Source organism: Giraffa tippelskirchi, chromosome 11 (genome assembly GCF_054371585.1).
Source record: "Giraffa tippelskirchi isolate mGirTip1 chromosome 11, T2T-mGirTip1v1.2.pri, whole genome shotgun sequence".
NCBI lineage: Eukaryota > Metazoa > Chordata > Mammalia > Artiodactyla > Giraffidae > Giraffa > Giraffa tippelskirchi.
Genome location: NC_137285.1, coordinates 86978503 through 86999322, shown reverse-complemented (window position 1 = coordinate 86999322; position 20820 = coordinate 86978503). Strand labels below are relative to the sequence as shown.

General features: G+C 37.9%; 1 protein-coding gene across 1 annotated transcript in view; it reads left to right on the top strand.

Moving 5' to 3' along the window:
- The window catches only part of CNTN5 (contactin 5), a 1514795-nt gene that overhangs the window by 547595 nt on the left and 946380 nt on the right, over positions 1–20820 (top strand). The window lies entirely within an intron of this gene.

The following is a 20820-nucleotide window of genomic DNA, read 5'->3' as shown; positions in this document are numbered from 1 at the left end:
GAAAGGAGTGCATTTCAATTCTAATGAATATTTTCTCTGGGATTGCATCTTAACTGAGGCTTTTGTAGGGCAATTCGCTATTGTTTGGCTGCCTTAATAAAGAACATAATGCTGCCAGTGCATTTTGTGTTTTTATGCCCATGATAGCAGCTACTTTCTTAGAAAACGGGCCCTTTAGTCTGAGGCAACATCATTTGGAATTACATATCAATAGGCCAAATATTATGTTAGACCTTGGATGGTGGTGCAGGTAGGGGCACCCAAGGCAGAAAAAATAAATATTGAGGCCATTAAAGATAAACAGTTATCCCTCTTAGGGTAGAAGGGATCCTGTGTAACCAACTTGAGACCTGGTCTCTTCAAGGAATTTTGCCATAATGAAAACTTGTTTTGGGGCCTTTGTTCCACCAGAGCATTGGTCCCCGTGTCTCTCTCTCTCTCTGTCCCCTTCATGCAGCTCAGCCTCTTTTCTTCCTTCTTTCACTTTCTAAATATCGGTCGACTCTGTACCCCCAAGTTGTGGTCCATTAAAGGACCACAACAATTGGCGCACCAGAACAGGGACTTGGGATACGGCAGGTTGAGCAGAGTGACCCCAGAAAGCTTATTGAAGCTGAAGGATCCAACGAACTCACATAGCTTCCTCTTCAGAAAATTGGAATCAAGGGGGCCCCCAGCCTTCAAAACAGAGACGAAACAACAAAAACCCCAGGAGGAAGAAATTCCAATACGGACCATGGCAGCTCTAAAGATCTCCAGGAAGTGCTGCCCTCGGCGACATCAACCTTATAACCTCCCTACTCGGGGACAAATAAAAACCCTTACTAATCGAGCTGAAAATTTGTTCTCTCAACAGGGAATGCCTCAGAATCCAAAAAACATTTTCTGGATTCTGCTTACCTTGGTCACTTGTGCTACCCCCTCGCCCGGGGCAAATTAATCATTCATACCCAACCCCCTTCTTACTACAGGTGATATAATGGACAGAGAGAAGATCAATTGTTTCTACTAACGACTCTATGCATATGCCTTCTCCCTAGAGAATTAAAGGGCCCTCACACCCTGAAGTAGAAGAAAAAACTAATTAACATTTCACTAGGTTATGAAGTCCTTCCTTGGGCTTTCGCCCTGCCTCCCAAAAAAGACTTTTGGACTTTGCTTAAATTGTAAACCATGGTTACACTACAAAAACCTTAGGGAAAGAATTCATTACCATGACAAAGGACTTCTTGTGCGACTTAGAAAAATCTCCCCACCTCGCCTTCAAATCAACAAACAGATTGGGCCTAAACCAGGAGACACCTGGAAAGCTGTTGTGAGCACCGAAAAACTTAAAACTTGGAATGGACATTTTACAAGGACATGCTAATAAGACTTTACCTTCTGTAACCTGTATTAATTGCTAACTATATTCTTGTTAAGAAATGATTCCCTTTTGATTGTGATTGGGATTCTACTCAATATTGTGTTACTCCTGTTCAATCTAATTATAGTACCTACAACTGGGTACAAGTCAAAATTCATTTATGAAACATATATAATAATGCCTCATTGTCTGTACAAAACGGAGAAAGCAATGGCAACCCACTCCAGTACTCTTGCCTGGAAAATCCCATGGACAAAGGAGCCTGGTAGGCTGCAGTCCACGGGGTCGCGAAGAGTCAGACACGACTGAGCGACTTCACTTTCACTTTTCACTTTCATGCACTGGAGAAGGAAATGGCAACCCACTCCAGTGTTCTTGCCTGGAGAATCCCAGGGACGGGGGCGCCTGGTGGGCTGCCGTCTATGGGGTCTCACGGAGTCGGACACGACTGAAGCGACTTAGCAGCAGCAGCAGTATGTACAAAAAGAACTCCTTGTTACCTTTTTTAAAAAACATCTGCCTTCTTCCACTTATCCAGAGACTTTAGCTGAGCAACTAGCAGTTTAATTATCTGGGATATACCCACGAGGTTGATTTCAAAATATTATTCACAGTATCGGGTCTGAAACCATAACTTTGGTGTTTGTCGTGCTGACTTTATTTGTTTACTGTTGCCTTTCTATGAGATTGGTTGATACTAAACAAACTCATATGGTTAGGACCTTTTTTACAAATATAATAAAACAGGGGGAGTTGTCAGGATACATTTAACAGGAGGCTTCCTGTGTGCTGTTTTCAGTCTTGCATGAATTCTGTGTTCCTTAACAGCACCTGAATACAGGTGCCAGAGAGCTGGCAAGCCAGCTTTCGGGGAAAATAGAAATTCATGTATCTCATTTGTATGGAAATTCCATACAGTGAACAGCAGCCATTTACAACTCTTCCTTTCTGATATGTAAAGTAACTTTTACAACCCCCTCTCTTGAGAATGATTCTAGCCTCTGGCTTTCTTGATGACTTGTTCCATTTTTGATCCCTGTCTCTACTAAAAAGGGCTATCTTGTAAGAGAGTATATATATGCCCACAATATGTTGAATAAACAGCTTTGTTCCACCAAAAAAAAAAAGAAAGAAAAGAAAAGAAAACTTGTTTTTGGTCTCTATTGTTGGAAAGTCTCACATCCATCAGTGATGGTAGCTTCCCCAACGTGTCACCATGGTTACTCTGCCCTGTATCCATCATGCAAATACTGGAGCAGGGTGGCTGGGGAGAGAAGCTCTCTGACACCTTGGGGTGGGTCATGTCTATTCCTTGTTGAAAGTCCTCTCTTGCATTTTCCCTGATGCCCATTACCATGAAATACAAATATCTACATGCTCTGTGATCATGTCTAAAGGGATATTAATTATGTTTTCTCTACAGCTTCTTGCCCCTAATCTTCCATTCTTGCTTTTAAAGTTTATTTATTTTAATTGGAAGATAATTGCTTTATAGTGTGTGTTGGTTTCTGCCATATATCAACATTAATCAGTCATAGGTTTGTGTGTGTGTGTGTGTGTGTGTGTGTGTGTGTGTGTGTGTATCCCTTCCCTCCCACCTCTCATCCCATCCCACCCTTCTAGGTTGTCACAGAGCACTTATTTGAGTTCCCTGCACCAGCAAATTCAGAGGCTCCTTAGTTTACATATGGTAACTTATATGTTGCAATGCTGCTCTCTCAGTTCATCTCACTCTCTCCTTCCCCACTGTGTCCACACCTCTGTTCTCTATGTCTATGTCTCTATTTTTGTCCTACAAATAGGTTCATCATTATCATTTTTCTAGATTCCATATATATGCAATGCATGGTATTTGTTTTTCCCTTTCTGACCCACTTCAATCTGTTTAATAGGCCATAGTTTCATCCACCTACTAGAACTGAATTGAATTTGTCCCATTTTATGGCTGAGTGACATTCCATCGTACATATGTACTGCTACTTCTTTATCCATTCGTTGTCAGTGGATCTCTAGATTGCTTTCATGTCCAGACTATTGTAAGTAGTGCAGCAATGAACATTAAGGTACATGTGTCTTTTAGAATTGTGGTTTCCTCAGGGTATATGCCCAGTAGTAGGATTGCTCAGTCATATGGTAGTTTTATTCCTAGATTTTAAGGAATCTCCATACTGTTCTCCATAGTGGCTATATCAATATATATTACCATCAGTAGTGCAAGAGGATTCCTTTTTCTCCACATCCTCTCCAGAATTTATCACTTTTAGGTTTTTTTAAATTATGGTAATTCTGACTGGTGTCATACCTCATTGTAGTTTTGATTTGCATTTCTTTAATAATAACTGACTTGGGACATACTTGCATGTACTTATTAATCATCTGTATGTCTTCTTTGGAGAGATGTCTGTTTAGATCTTCTGCCCCCCTGCCCCCCCCCCCTTTTTTTGATTGGGCTCTTTGTTTTTCTGATATTGAGCTGCATGTGCTACTTATACATTTTCGAGATTAGTCCTTTGTCAGTTGCTTCATTTGCAATTATTTTCTCCCATCCTTAGAATCGTCTTTTTATCTTGTTTATGATTTCCTTTGCTGTGCAAAAGCTTTCAAGTTTGATTAGGTCCCATCTGTTTATTTTCAGTTTTATTTCCAATGCTCTGGGAGGTGGATCACAAAAGATCTTGCTGTGATTTTTGCCAAAGAGTGTTCTGCCTGTTTTCCTCTAAGACTTTTATAGTTTCCAGTCTTAGATTTAGGTCTCTAATCCATTTTGGCTGTATCTTTGTGTATGGTATTAGGAAGTGTTCTAATTTTATTTTACACATAGCTCTCCAGTTTTCCCAGTACCACTTATTGAAGAGACTATATTTTCTCTGTTGTATATTTTTGCCTACTTTGTCAAAGATGAGGTTTCCACAAGTGTGTAGGTTTATCTCTGGGCTTTCTATCTTGTTCCGTTGGTTTATATTTCTGTTTTTATGCCAGTACCATACTGTCTTAATGACTATAGCTTTATAGTATAGTCTGAATTCAGAAAGATTAATTTTTCCAACTCTATTCTTTCTCAAGATTGCTTTGGCTATTCTGGATATTTTGTGTTTCCATAAAATTAGTGATTTTTTTTTTGTTCTAGTGATGTGAAAAATGCCATAGGTAATTTGATAGGGATTGTAGTCTGTGTGTTTATTTTGTATGCTGCAACTTAACTAAATTCATTGGTTAAGTCTAGTAATTTCCTGATATAATCTTTAGGGTTTTCTATATATAGTATCATGTCATCTGCAAACAGTGATAGTTTTGCTTCTTTTTTTTCCCCAATCTAGATTCTCTTTATGTCTTTTTCTTCTCTGATTGCCATGACTAGGACTTCCAAATCTATGTTGAATAATAGTGGCAAGTGTGGACACACTTGTCTTGTTCCTGATCTTAGAGGAAGGGCTTTCAGTTTTTCACCATTGAGAATAATGTTTGCTCAGGATTTATCATGTGTTTGTGCTAAGTTGCTTCAGGTATGTCCAACTTTTTGCAACCATATGGGCTATGCAACCATTGTAGCCCATCAGGCTCCTCTGTCAATGGGGTTCTCCAGACAAGAACACTGGAGTGGATTTCTGTGCCCTCATCAAGGAGATATTCTCAATTCAAGGATTGAACTTGTGTCTCTTACATCTTATGCATTGGAAGGTGGGTTCTTTACCACTAGTGCCACTTGCGAAGATGGCGTTTATGGTATATGGTCTTTATTATGTTGAGGTAGGTTTTTTTTTATGCTGATTTTCTGGAGATATCTTATCATAACTTGGTGCTAAATTTTGGTGAGAGCCTTTTCTGCATCTATTGAAATTGTCATATGATTTTATTCTTTTAATTTAATAAGATGGTATATCACATTTGCTGACTTGCATATATTGAAAAATCCTTGCATCATGTGGATAAACCAAATCTGATCATGTTATATGATGCTTTTAATGTGTTGTTGGATTCTGTTAACTAGAATTTTGTTGAGGATTTTTGCATGTATGTTCATCAGTGACATTGGCCTGTAATTTTCTTTTGTGTGTGTGATGCCTTTGTCTGGTTTTAGTATCAGGGTGTGGTGGCCTCATAGAATGAGTTTGAAAGCGTCCTTTCTTTGCAATTTTTTTTTTGGAAGAGGTTTTGAAGTATAGGCATTAGGTCTTCTCTAAACTCTTGATACCATTCACCTGTGAAGCAATCCGGCGCTGGGCTTTTACTTTGGAGGAGACTTTGATCACAATTTGGATTTCAGTGCTTGTGATTGACTTGTTCATAATTTCTATTCCTTCCTGGTTCAGTCTTGGAAATTGGTGCTTTTCTAAGAATCAGTTCATTCTTCCAGATTGTCCATTTTATTGGCATATAGTTGCTCATAATAGTCTCTTATGATCCTTTGTTTTTCTGCATTTTCTGTTGTAATCTCTCCTTTTTCATTTCTAATTTTGTTGATTTGAGTCTTCTCACTTTCTTCTTGATGAGTCTGGAAAATGGTTTGTCATTTTTGTTTATCTTCTCAAAGAACATAGTTTTAGTTTTACTGATTTTTACTACTGTTTCCTTTATTTCTTTTTCATTTGTTTCTGCTGATCTTTATTTTTTTTTTCTTCTGTTAACCTTTTGTTGTTGTTGTTCATTTTCCGTTTGCTTTATGTGTAAAGATAAGTTGCCTGTTTAATGTTTTTCATCTTTCTTGAGGTAGGATTGTAGTGCTATAAGTTCCCTCTTAGAAATGCTTTTGTTGCATCCCATGTTTTGAATCATCATGTTTTTTGTTGTCATTTTTTCTAGGTATTTTTTATTTCCCCTCTTATTTCTTCAGTAACCTGTTGGTCATTTAGAAATGTGTTGTTTAATCTCCATGGGTTTGTTTTTTTTATAGACTTTTCCCCTGTAATTGTTATCTAGTGGTAGCAGTGTGGTCAGAAAAGATGCTTGATACATTTTCAATTTTTTAAAAATTTACCTATAGTTTATTTGTGACCCAAGATGTGATTTATCCAGGAGAAAGTTTTGTGTGCACATGAGAATAAAATGTATTCTTATGCATTTAGATGGACTATTCTGAAGATATCAGTTAGGCCCATTTGCTCTAATGTGTCATTTAAGGCTTATGTTTTCTTATTAATATTCTATTTTGATTCTCTGTTCATTGGTGCAAGTTGGGTGTTAAAATTGCCTACCCTTATTGTGTTACTGTCGTTTTCCCCTTTTATGTCTTTTAGTGTTTGCCTTATGTGTTGAGGTGCTCTTCTGTTGCATGTGTAAATATTTACAATTGTCATGCTTTTTTCTTGGATTGAGCCTTTGATCATATAGTGTCCTTCATTATCTCTTTAAATGTTCTTTGTTTTAAGATCTTTTTTGTCTGATATAAGAATTGCTACTTCAGCTTTCTTATGATTTCCATATGTATGGAATATCATTTTCATTCTCTCACCTTCAGTCTTTATATGTCTCTAGGTCTGAAATGGGTCTCTTGTAGACAGTGTATATATTATGAGTCTTATTTTTATGTCCATTCAGCCAGTCTGTATCTTGGTTGTAGTCTTTAATGCATTTATATTTAAAGTAATGATTTATATATATGTTCCTATTGGTATTTTCTTAATTGTTTTAGTTTTTTTCTTTCTTTTTTTTTGGTAGGTCTTTTCCTTCTCTTGTGTTTCTTGCTTATGTGTGTGCGTGTGCGTGTGTGTGTGTGTGTGTTAGTCGCTCAGTCATTTCTGACTCTTGCAACCCCACGGACGGCAGCTTGCAAGGCTCCTCTGTCCATGGAATTCTCCCAGCAAGAATACTGAAGTATGTAGCCATTCCCTGCTCCAAGTCCCTTTAGCTTTGTTTTAAAGCTGGGTTTTTTTGTGCTAATTTATCTGAACTTTTGCTTGTCTATAAAGCATTTGATTTCTCAATCAATTTTGAATGTGATCCTTTGTGTGTACAGTAATCTCAGTTGTAGATTTTTCCTTTCATCACTTTAAATATATTCTGCCATTCCCTTCTGATCTGCAGAGATTCTGTTGAAAGATCAGCTGCTTACAGTATGGTGTTTCCCTTGTATAATACTTGTTGCTTTTCCATTGCTGCATTTAGTATTTTTTGTGTTTTTGTTTGCTTGTTTGTTTTACTTTGATTGATATAGTCTCAGCATGTTTCTCCTTGAGATTATCCTGTATGGGACTCTGCACTTCTTTGGACTTAAGAGACTGTTTGCTGTCCCACGTTGCAGAGGTTTGTGACTATAATTTTTTCAAAAATTTTCTCAGACCCTTTATTTTTTCTCTTCTTCTGGAAACCCTATAATCTTTATTTTGGTGCATTTATATTGTCCTAGAGGTCTCTGAAAGTATCCTCAATTCTGTTCATTCTTTTATCTTTATTCTGTTATTCAACAGTTATTTCTACTATTCTATACTCCAGCTCACTTATGCATTCTTCTGCCTCAGTTTTTCTGCTGTTGTTTTTTTTCTAGAATATTTTTAACTTCAATAATGTTATTGTTTGGCACTGTTTATTAATTGTTTATTTCTTCTGGTTGATTGTTAAATGTGTTCAGTGATTCTTGCTTTTTTTTTTTTTCCATTCTAGTTTCAAGGTGTTAGATCATCTTTACTGTCATTACTCTGAATTGTCTTTCTGGCAGTTTGCCTATGCCCTCTTTGTTTATTTGGTCTTGTGGATTTTTATCTTGTTCTTTCCTTTCCTGCATGATTATCTATCTTTTCATTTTATCTAACTTACAGTGTTTGAAATCTCCTTTCCCCAGGCTATAGGGTTGTAGTTCCTCTTGCTTTTGATTTTTGCCCTCAGTGGGTGAGGTTGATCCAGTGGTTTGTGTAGGCTTTATGTTAGGAGGGAATTGTACACTTGTTTTCATGGGATGAGTTGTATATTTTTCCCTCTGAAAGGCAAAGCTGTGTGAGATAGTGTGTTTTGGGGTGTCTGTGGGAAGCCTGTCTGCTGATGATTTGGTCTGTGTTCTTGTCTTGCTTGTTGTTTGTTTGAGGTGCTACTGGTAGTTGGGTAGTAGCTGCCTTGGATACACAGCCAAGGTAAGAGAAAACCAAGTAAGACAGTAGGCACTGAGAGAGGGCATCAGAAGGTAGGTAGACTGAAACCACAGTCACAGACAACTAGTCAATCTGATTACATGGACCACAACCTTGTCTAACTCAGAGAAACTAAGCCATGCCATGTGGAGCAACCCAAGACGGATGGGTCATGGTGGAGAGGTCTGACAGAATGTGGTCTACTGGAGAAGAGAATGACAAACCGCTTCAGTATTCTTGCCTTGAGAACCCCATGAACAGTATGAAAAGGCAAAAAGATAGGACACTGAAAGATGAACTCCCCAGGTCGGTAGGTGCCCAATAGGCTACTGGAGATCAGTGGAGAAATATCTACAGAAAGAATGAAGGGATGGAGGCAACGCAAAAACAACACCCAGTTGTGGATGGGACTGGTGATACAAGCAAGATTCGGTGCTGTAAAGAGCAATATTGCATAGGAACCTGGAATGTTAGGTCCATGAATCCAGGCAAATTAGAAGTGGTCACACAGGAGATGACAAGAGTGAACATAGACATTCTAGGAATCAGCAAACTAAGATGGACTGGAATGGGTGAATTTAACTCAGATGACCATTATATCTACTACTGTGGGCAGGAATCCCTTAGAAGAAATGGAGTAGCCATCATGGTCAACAAAAGAGTCCAAAATGCAATACTTGGATGCAATCTCAAAAACGACAGAACGATCTCTGTTCGTTTCCAAGACAAACCATTCAATACCACGGTAATCCAAGTCTATGCCCCAACCAGTAACACCGAAGAAGCTGAAGTTGAAGAGTTCTATGAAGACCTACAAGGCTTTCTAGAATTAACACCCAAAAAAGATGTCCTTTTCATTATAGGGGACTGGAATGCAAAAGTAGAAAATCAAGAAACACCTGGCATAACAGGCAAATTTGGCCTTGGAGTACAGAATGAAACAAGGCAAAGGCTAATAGAGTTCTGCCAAGAGAACGCACTGCTCATAGCAAACACCCTCTTCCAACAAGAGAAGACTCTACACATGGACATCACCAGATGGTCAACACTGAAATCAGATTGATTGCTCTTTGCAGCCAAAGATGGAAAAGCTCTATACAGTCAGGAAAAACAAGACCAGGAGCAGACTGTGGCTCAGATCATGAACTCCTTATTGCCAAATTCAGACTGAAATTGAAGAGAGTAGAGAAAACCACTAGACCATTCAGGTATGATCTAAATCAAATCCCTTATGACTATACAGTGAAAGTGAGAAATAGATTTAGGGGACTAGATCTGATAAACAGCTTGCCTGGTGAACTATGGACAGAGGTTCGTGACATTGTACAGGAGACAGGAATCAAGACCATCCCCAAGAAAAAGAAATGCAAAAAAGCAAAATGGCTATCTGAGGAGACCTTACAAATAGCTGTGAAATGAAGGAAAGTGAAAAGCAAAGGAAAAAAGGAAAGATATACCTATTTTAATGCAGAGTTCCAAAGAATAGCAAGGAGAGATAAGAAAGCTTTCCTCAATGATCAATGCAAAGAAATAGAGGAAAACAATAGAATGGGAAAGATTAGAGATCTCTTCAAGAAAATTCGAGATACCAAGGGAACATTTCATGCAAAAATGGGCTCAATAAAGGACAGAAATAGTAGGGACCTATCAGAAGCAGAAGATATTAAGAAGAGGTATCAAGAATACACAGAAGAACTATACAAAAAATACCTTCACAACCCAGATGATTACGATGATGTGATCACTCACCTAGAGCCAGACATCCTGGAATGTGAAGTCAAGTGGGCCTTAGGAAGCATCACTACGAACAAAGCTAGTGGAGGTGATGGAATTCCAGTTGAGCTATTTCAAATCCTGAAAGATGATGCTGTGAAAGCGCTGAACTCAATATGCCAGAAAATTTGGAAAACTCAGCAGTGTCCACAGGACTGGAAAAGGGCAGTTTTCATTCCAATCCCAAAGAAAGGCAATGCCAAAGAATGCTCAAACTACCGCACAATTGCACTCATCTCACATGCTAGTAAAGTAATGCTCAAAATTCTCCAAGTCAGGCTTCAGCAATACGTGAATCGTGAACTTCCAGATGTTCAAACTGGAGCATCAGGCACTCAAAGGCCCACCGTCTCTGGAGTCTTTCTCTATTGGCCAGCTGCCAGCACCAATGCATGGGCAGAGAGAGGCTACAGTGATGGTTCTACCCTCTGCACATGACTCAGTAGTAGCACTCTGCCTCCATGGCTGCCTGGCTTTCCTCCAGAGGCATTCGCCACCATAAAATCCTCAGGACTGTCCCCTCAGGCCATCTCCCTCCAGTTAACAGCAGTCCTCACCCTGGAATTGCCCTCCAATCCGTATGCTCCAGCTCCCATGCACTGTGTATTCCGGTGGACTTGGGTCCCTCTCTGGGGTACATAGGGCTACAGCATGGATTGTCAATGTGGATTCAGACTGTCATTCAGACGGTCACAAATCAGCTGCTTCATTCTCCAACAGCCTCATATGCTTCCCCTCTGTCCAATCATGTTGCCCCTGTGTGGATATCTCACCACTGATTCAGCTTGCCCATCCCCTGAGTGCAGGTCCAGTCCTGCTCACTCCCTCTTTTTCCCTTCCTTCCTTCATCCTCTGAGTTTTGCATGGATCTGCATATTCCTTCCCAGTGATCAGGGCCTCCTGCCAGCTCTCAGCTGGTGCTCTATGAGATCTTCTGCATCCGAAGATGCATCCTGTTGCATCCATGGAGAGAGATGTACTCCTCCTCCACCATTTTGTCTCTTCCCCTATTCTTGTTCTTTTCATGCCTCTAAGCTAGGAGAATATTCTTCATTACTCAGGAATCCATGTTTCTGTCTACTTCAGCAATATTTTCTCTTCCAGCTACTGTTGATGAAAAGCAACATATATAAAAGTTAAAATGTTTAGAAAAGATCTCTCTCTAAGGAAGGTGATAGGTGTGATAGAAATATGATAGAGTCCAAATTTTATCTTTTTTTTTTGATTTGAGTATTTGCTTATACTTTGTTACAGAATATGTGATACATGAGTTGAAGCAGGATTATCCGAGGTGGTTAGGTTTGTTTATTCCTTTTGGAATACAATATGGTTTAAAGAATGTGATAGAATTCAAAGTTAAGTCACCGGTTCAAAAAATAAAATTAGAGCAATGACAATGATAATAGATAATCTTAGTAAATGTTAGAGCACTGTACAGAGTACTTTGATTTGGCCTCATTTGATGCTGTCAACTAGCAATGCTGGCAAATGGCATTATTAGCATTTTCATTTTATGGATAAGGTTGAGTATCAATAAACCTTCACTTTTTACTATAAAGAACAGTAGCTCCAGCCAATGCTGTTTAATTCCAAATCCACAGCTCTTTAAAATATATTATTATGTGTTTATGCATTCAGTTACTAAATATTAATTTAGAGTCTTAATTGTTAGAGATATAGCAGTAATTTAATCTTGTTCTAGTGAAATTCAGAATAAGCAAATTAATATATAGTATCAGTAAAAGTGGGTCTTGAGAAGAAAGTTAAGGAAGGATAGACAATAAAAAAGTAGGAAATTGGGATGTTTAGGGAAATTCCCTGTGAGAAAATAAAATTTGAATAGGTGTTTGGTGCATATATATATATATATATATACACAGACACACACACACACTAAGATTTTGCTTTTTTTTACACATGCTTCATACCTTTAATTATTGTGATCATGAATTATAATACAATATTTAAATTTTTATAAGATTTTAGTAAGGTTTACTGAGTATAATAAAATTCAGAAAGTGTCTATAATCATATTAAATGTGTATTAGTTCTCATATTTGTGGCTATAGATTTTTATAAAGTTCCTAACAGTCATTTATTATAAAAAATATATTGTAGGAAATAATTTTCCTGAGAATTAAAATCTATGGAGGTGCCTACACATCCATTTAATTTTCACATTGTGCCATTCTGAGAAATTCAATTCAGAGCTTTAGAATTCTCCCCTGGAACTGATGAGAATCACTCTACAGGTTTCTATCAAATTTAGAAGTAGTCAACTCCATGTAGCAAACCAAGGACCAAATAAAGTGCTTCTTAATCTTTAGAGGAATGTGTGTGCTCAGTATTTAAGGTTTAACTCCAAAATAATGGAATTGCATACACTTTTACTTTCCTACCAGGCTATATCACATAAGTAAAGCTTAAAGAGATTTAATCCTAAAATATATCCATTTGTGTAACATATTTAATGGCAAAGCTAAGTCTTTTGAACTGCATACCTTTTATCTTAATTGGGATAAATAATCGCTTCACAATACACTAGAATTTCTTTAGATATTGAATTTAAAAGGTGAAGAAAATCTTGTTACCTTCTGGTAATGAGGTCCAAGAAACTGATGTAACTTTAATAGCTTAGAGTAAAACTCTTCGGGGATTCTGGAGAAAATATAAGTATATGTGGAAAATAGAAGTTTTAAACAAATGTTCTAGTCTGTGAGTCTGAGATAGTCCGTGAGAATTAGGTTACCACAGATGACTATGGTAAAGTCACATACTTTTATGGCTGAATCAATGCAGGTTAACAGAGTTGACAGGTCTGTTCCCACTTCTATCACCAGGTAAAGGCCTTACTTAATTTTCTAGCACTTTTTATCTATTGTTTCTTCCCATGATATTCATCTCAACCTTAAGAAAATAAGCAAACGTTTATTTTTAAAAGAGAAAGAACAAATAAACCAATAATTTTTTCATACATTTAAAAAGATGGCAAGTTCTTGCTTATATTTTGTAATTAATTCTAACTAATATATAGATAAACATTTTGCAATTTAAAATCTTATAGATGTAATAAAAATGCAAAATCATTGGTTGATCTAAGTTCTTAGTATATTAAAATTATCATATATTCTATGCAATAGAATAGAATCATGCCTTCATATATTTCACGTATGCTGTTAATAAGTCATTAACCATGTACCTATTTCATGAAATATCATGCTTTCTGAAATTAACAAGTATTGTGTAAGTACCATTCACTCAATAGGTCAGAGAGAAAAATAATAGCTAGAACACAGGATGTATTGTATTACACTATAAAGTTTGGAGTTTGTTCTGAAAGCAATGAAAGATTTCTAGCAGTAAAGAGTCGATTAATCCTTTAGAAAGACTATTCTGATAGCAAGATAGAAAATGAATTGGAAAAGGGGTAAATTCAATTCTAGGGAGCAATTCAGAGGCTAGTGCACATGTCTAGGAAAAGAATTAAAAATTTGATCTATGAAAGTAAGAAATGTGGAGGGAGATTTAAGACAGAATAAAAAGACAAAACTGATGAGATTTGGTGACTGAATTGTGGGGATAAGAAATAAAGTTTACTTTCCCTGGCTTGAGTGAAGCAGTGGACTAAAAATTACCTGCATTGACCCTGGGAATGAGGAGGAACACCTGGAAATAGGCTATTCATTCTCCTTTAGCCTTGCTAGTTTGAAATGTCTGTAGTATATCCAAATATAAATGTTTTGTAAATTATTTGACATATTAGATTACAAACAGGCTAAACAGATTTGATAGTCAGTAATTATTAAATCGCAATGGAAATGTTCTGGCAGCTATTTTAGAGAGAAGAAAGAAGACTGATATCAAACTCTGTCAGGGTTAACATTTAAGGGATCTGTAGCAGACTAGGAATTCACAAAAATGGTTTTTGACAAGTGGTCAGAAGTAAGAGATGAAAGGTGGGATTTGACTTCCCATAAATCAAAGAAAGAGAATGTTTCTTTTTATCTCCTCATTCTTACTATTTAATATTTTGTTTGATATATTAAAAAGTTCCCCATGTGTTTTGAAAGAAGAAATCCAGCTTCAACAGCCAAATCTTTCTCAATGGAGGATTCCTAAGAGGTATATGGAAACAGGAAATAAATTTTAAGAGAGATAATTCTAAACATCAAATCAATGTCTGACTAGCAAGATACTGAGGAAGTAAAATGCAATCATTAAACCAGTTCATTCTTCCTATATGCAATAATTCTGGATACTCTAGATGAGATATTTGATGATGAATGTGCAAGACTCTCTGTGAGGTTGTTTGGAAAATGTCATGAATAAGTGAGATAAAATGTAGTGAAAAATCTCCTGTTTATAAATAGCTATAGACTTTGATATATTTTCTTTCTGTCTGAATTCAAAGCATGAAACCTAAATGTAGATCCTGATGATCACACTAAAAGAAGAAAACAGAGAAGAAATAAATTATGCATAAATATATCACAGTTGTAGTCTGATAGGCTGGAATTCAAGTGTAGGTTCCAATACTTCCTTCTTGTTTGATTTGGAATATTTTACTCTTACGGGGCTCCATTTACCCATATATAAAATATGAGTGTTTGTGCTATTTACATCACGGACTTAAAGAGAGAAAAATAAAATATTGTAAATTGCCTTACACAGAGCATGGCACATTAATCATTAAAAAAAAAAAAAGCCTGTGCTGTGCTCAGTTCCTCAGTTGTGTCTGATTCTTTGCAACCCCTTTACTATAGCTCACCAGGCTCCTCTTTGCCTGGGATTTTCCAGGCCAAAATACTGGAGTGGGTTGTCATTTCCTGCTCCAGGGGATCTTCCCAACCCAGGGATCAAACCCGAGTCTTCTTTGCCTCCTACATTGGCAGGCTGATTCTTTACCACTGAGCCCACCTGGGAAGCCCAAAATATACCAATAATTAGAGACTCCCTAAACAAGTATATGGAGAAGGCAATAGCACCCCACTCCAGTACTCTTGCCTGGAAAATCCCACGGACGGAGGAGCCTGGTAGGCTGCAGTCCATGGGGTCGCTAAGGGTCGGACACAACTGAGTGACTTCACTTTCACTTTTCACATTCATACATTGGAGAAGGAAATGGCAACCCACTCCAGTATTCTTGCCTGGAGAATCCTAGGGACAGAGGAGCCTGGTGGGCTGCCATCTATGGGGTCGCACACGACTGAAGCGACTTAGCAGCAGCAGCAGCAGCAAACAAGTATATAGCAATTCCAGATAGAAAGAAATTAACTTAATGTTGCTCAATGAATTTCTATGGAAGCGGATTGTCTTTTAGTATTATAAATATATACATTTTCTAAAAGTAGAGTAGAAAAAATTAAGGATAAATAAAAATATTTATAAAAATGAAGTTAGAAAAACCAAGTTGGAAATCCTGGAAAGATTGGTCAGAAGTCATTTTTTTTTTTAAATACAAGGAGAAATTATCTTTGATGGAAATTCTGCCTTTTAGAAGCAAATGATTTTAGTTGAAGCCAAGGAAAAAGCTTGTGAACACAAATAGAAAATTACCTTTTTCTCTTTGTACTTACTAGTAGTAAAACATAGAAAGAGCTTAATCCTAGTTCTCCAAGAAAAAGTAATAACGGCATGAGCCAGGGAGAGAAAACAAAACCAGCTAATGAAGAGGGAGGGAGCAAACAAGCAAAGCTGCAGAATATCCTGGAAGAGCTGGAATGACAGGCATAGAGCTCAGCTCCAACAAATGACTAAACATTCACTGTTTGTAATCAGAGATTTTTTACACAGCTATAAAAAGTAGGATCGGAGAAGGCAATGGCACCCCACTCCAGTACTCTTGCCTGGAAAATCCCATGGACGGAGGAGCCTGGTAGGCTACAGTCCATGGGGTTGCTAAGAGTCGGACACGACTGAGCGACTTCACTTTCACTTTTTCCTTTCATGCACTGGAGAAAGAAATGGCAACCTACTCCAGTATTCTTGCCTGGAGAATTCTAGGGACAGCAGAGCCTGGTGAGCTGCCGTCTCTGGGGTCGCACAGAGTCGGACACGACTGAAGCGACTTAGCATAGCATAGCAAAAAGTAGGATGCATTTAACAAGTTACAGCTGTAGTGAAAATATGAGGAAAATATCTTAATAAGTGAAAATGGAAATGTATTAGAAACATTCAAGCTTTGCCGCAAAAACAAAAACTCCGTTTTTAATTCTCTAATGATGCTTTCAGAAACTTACCTAGGAAAGTTGGGGAAAAAAAAAAAAAAACCCTCCTGGTTATATTCCTATTTGGATTATATTCCAAATGATCTCAGATATTCCTAGAGTTCATTTTGACCAGCGATTTTATTCTCTACATCACTAGCTACTGTGCATTCAAGTTCATGCTCTTCCCCATTTTATAATTGCTGTCCTTGTAATATCTTTTTGGTTACCTAACAGGTCCCTGAGTAGCCACAGTGGGATTAGAGTTGAAACACAGGTCACATTTTCCATCTCTTTTTACCAGTTTTGTTGCTTTCCTGCTGTTGTTGCTGTTAATCACTCCGTCGTTTCCGATTCTTTTCATGCCCATGGACTTCAACACACCAGGCTTTGCTGTCCTTCATCCTCTCCCAGGGCTTGCTCAAACTCATTGTCATTGAGTTGGTGATGCCATCTCACCATCTCATCCTCTGTCGTCCCCTTCTTCTCCTGCCTTCTATCATTCCCAGCATCAGGGTCTTTTCCAATCAGTCAGCTCTTCCCATCAGGTGGCCAAAATAACAGAGCCTCAGCTGCAGCATGAGTTCTTTCAATGAATATTCAGTATTGATTTCCTTTAGGATTAACTGGTTGGATCTCCTTGCAGTCCAAGGGATTCTCAGGAGTCTTCTCCAACATCACAGTTTGAACTCGTCAATTCTTTGGCTCTCAGCCTTCTTTATGGTCCAACTCTCACATCTATACATGACTACTGGAAAAACCATAGCTTTGACTATACAGGCCTTTGTCTGCCAACTACTGTCTCTTAATATGCTGTCTAGGTTGATCATAGCTTTTCTTCCAAGGAGCAATTGTCTTTTAATTTCATGGCTGTAGTCACCATTTACAGTGATTTTGGAGCCCCCCAAAATAGTCTGTCACTGTTTCCATTGTTTCCCATCTATTTGCCATGAAGTGATGGAACCAGATGTTAAGGTCTGTGTTTTTTGAAGATTGAGATTTAAGCCAGCTTTTTTCACTCTCCTCTTTCTCCTTCATCAAGAGGTTCTTTAGTTCCTCTTTGCTTTCTGCCATAAGGGTGGTGTCATCTGCATATCTGAGGTTATTGATATTTCTCCCAGCAATCTTGACTCCAACTTGTGCTTTATCCAGCCCAGCATTTTGCATGAGGTAATCTGCATTGAAGTTAAATAAACAGGTGACAACATACAGCCTTGACATACTCCTTTCCCAGTGTGGAACCAGTATGTTGATCCATATCAGGTTCTAACTATTGATTCTTGACCCGCATACAGATTTCTCAAGAGACAGGTAAAGTGGCCTGATATTCCCATCTCTTTAAGAATTTGCCACAGTTTGTTGTGATCCACACAGTCAAAGGCTTTAGTGTAGTCAATGAAGCAGATAGTTGTTTTTCTGGAACTCTCTTGCTTTTTTGACAATCCAAGGGATGGTGGCAATTTCATCTCTGGCTCCTCTGCCTTTTCTAAATCCAGCTTGAACATCTGGGAGTTCTTGGTTCATGTACTGTTGAAGCCTCACTTGGAGAATTTTGAGCATGTGAAATGAGTACAATCATACAGTAGTTTGAACATTCTTTGGCATTGCTCTTGTTTGGAATTGGAATGAAAACTGACCTTTTCCAGTCCTGTGGCCACTGCTGAGTTTTTACAAATTTGCTGGCTTATTGAGTGCAGCACTTTAACAGCATCATCTTTTAGGATTTGAACTGCTTTTGTGTAGTTCACCTTAAAATTGTACTCTCTTCTAAGAATCAATTTTTATCATAAGTATAGTGTATAAAATTACACTGACCTTCCAGGTGGCACTAATGTTAAAGAACCTACCTGCCAATGCAGGAGACTCAAGAGATGCAGGTTCAATCTCTGGCTTGGGAAGATGCCCTGGAAGAGGGCATGGCAACCCACTTCAATATTCTTGCCTGGAGAATCCCACGGACAAAGGACCCTGTTGGGCTACAGTCCATAGGGTCTCAAAGAGTCGGACAGGACTGAAATGATTTTGGAGCCCCCAAAAATAAAGTCTCTCACTGTTTCCACTATTTGCCCATCTATTTGCCATGAAGTGATGGGACCAGATGCCATGATCTTAGTTTTATGAATGTTGAGCTTTAAGCCAACTTCTTCATTCTCCTCTTTCACTTTCATCAAGAGGCTCTTTAGTTCCTCTTCACTTTCTGCCATAAGAGTGGTGTCATCTGCATATCTGAGGTTATTGATATTTCTCACGGCAATCTTGATTCCAGCTTGTGCTTCATCCAGCCCAGCATTTCTCATGATGTACTCTGCATATAAGTAAAATAAGCAGGGTGATAATATACAGCCTTGACATACTCCTTTTCCTATTTGGAACCAGTCTGTTGTTCCATGTCCAATTCTAACTGTTGCTTCCTTACCTGCATACAGGTTTTTCAAGAGGCAGGTCAGGTGGTCTGGTATTCCCATCTCTTTCAGAATTTTCCACAGTTTATTGTGATCCACACAGTCAAAGGCTTTGGCATAGTCAATAAAGCAGAAAGAGATGTTTTTCTGGAACTCTCTTGCTTTTTCTATGATCCAGCGGATATTGGCAATTAGATCCCTGGTTCCTCTGCCTTTTCTAAAACCAGCTTGAACATCATACAAGTCAGTAAATGTCCTTGTTGGCCTAAATCGTTCTTGACTTTCTGCCTTCCTTCCCTGTTAAAATAATTTATCAAAAAAAAAAAGTTTGCTAATATTATCACATCTAAAATATTTCAGTGCTGCTTTGAATTTTACAACTACTAAGATAGTTGACGTCCAATTTCCAAAATTTTAACTTGAATAATTGCTTAGTTGTTCATGTTTCTCCTGAATTTTTAACAAAAATGTTAAAACTATTTAGTATATATGTTGTGTCAGATCAAATTCTTACATGAGTCATTGATAATTTTTTTAAATCTAACAGTGAATTAATCCCTTATTTAAAGTTAATTCAATTTTGATGTTTGTTACACTGGTCATACTTCCTTTAGTTGAAAGATTTTTTTCAGTTTTACTGAGAAATAATTGACACAAACCATTTTATGTTTGTTGTTTAGTCATTGATTTGTCCCCGATTCATTTGTGACCCCATGGACTGTAGGCCACTAGACTCCTTTGTCCATAGAATTTCTAAGGCAAGAATACTGACGTGGATTGCCATTTCCTTCTTCTCATTTACTTCTCCTGATTCTTCCCGAATCAGGGATCAAAGCCATATCTCCTCCATTGGCAAGCGGATTCTTTGCCACTGAGCCACCAGGGAAGTGTAAGTTTAGATTGTACAGCACAATGATTCAATATATGTGTATGTTGTGAAATGATTACTGCAATAAGTTTAGCTATCACATAATCTCAACTGGGTGGTATATTTTTCATATGAAAACTTTTAGGATTTGTTCTCTTGGACAGTCTCAAATATTTAATATAGTATTGTTATCTGTAGTTACAAAGAATAGCCTTCCTAAGTGGTCAAGGCAAAGAAATAGAGGACACAATAGAATCGGAAAGACTAGAGATCTCTTCAAGAAAATTAGAGATACAAAGGGAACATTGCATGCAAAGATGGGCTCAATAAAGGACAGAAACTGTACATACCTAACAGAAGCAGAAGATATTAAGAAGAGGTGGCAAGCATACACAGAAAAACTATACAAGAAACATCTTCATAACCCAGATAACCATGACGATATGATCACTGGACTAGAGTCAGACATCCTGGAGTGTGAATTCAATGTTCCTTAAGAAGCATCACTATGAGCAAAACTAGAGGTGATGGAATTCCAACTGAGCTATTTCTTATCCTAAAAGATAATGCTGTATAAGTGCTGCACTCAAAATGCCAGCAAATCTGGAAAACTCAGCAGTGGCCAAGGGGCTGGAAAAGGTCAGTTTTCATTACAATCCCAAAGAAAGGCAATGCCAAAGAATGTTGAAACTACCACACAATTGTATTCATCTCACACACTAGTAAAATAATGCTCAGAATTCTCCAAGCTAGACAGCTCAGTTGGTAAAGAACCAATCTGCAATGCAGGAGACCCCAGTTTGATTCCTGGGTTGGGAAGATCTCCTGGAGAAGGGATAGGCTACCCACTCCAGTATTCTGGCCTGGAGAATTCCATGGGCTGTATAGTCCATGGGGTTGCAAAGAGACGGACATGACTGGGTGCCTGAATCAGGTTTAAACAGTACGTGAAACAACTTCCAGATGTTCAAGCTTAATTTACAAAAGGGAGAGAAATTAGAGATCAAATTGCCAACATCCATTGGGTCACAGAAAAAGCAAGATACTTCCAGAAAACTATCTATTACTTCTTCAATCACTAAACTAAAGTCTTTGACTATGTGCATTACAAGAAACTGGAAAATTCTTAAAGAGATGGGAATGCCAC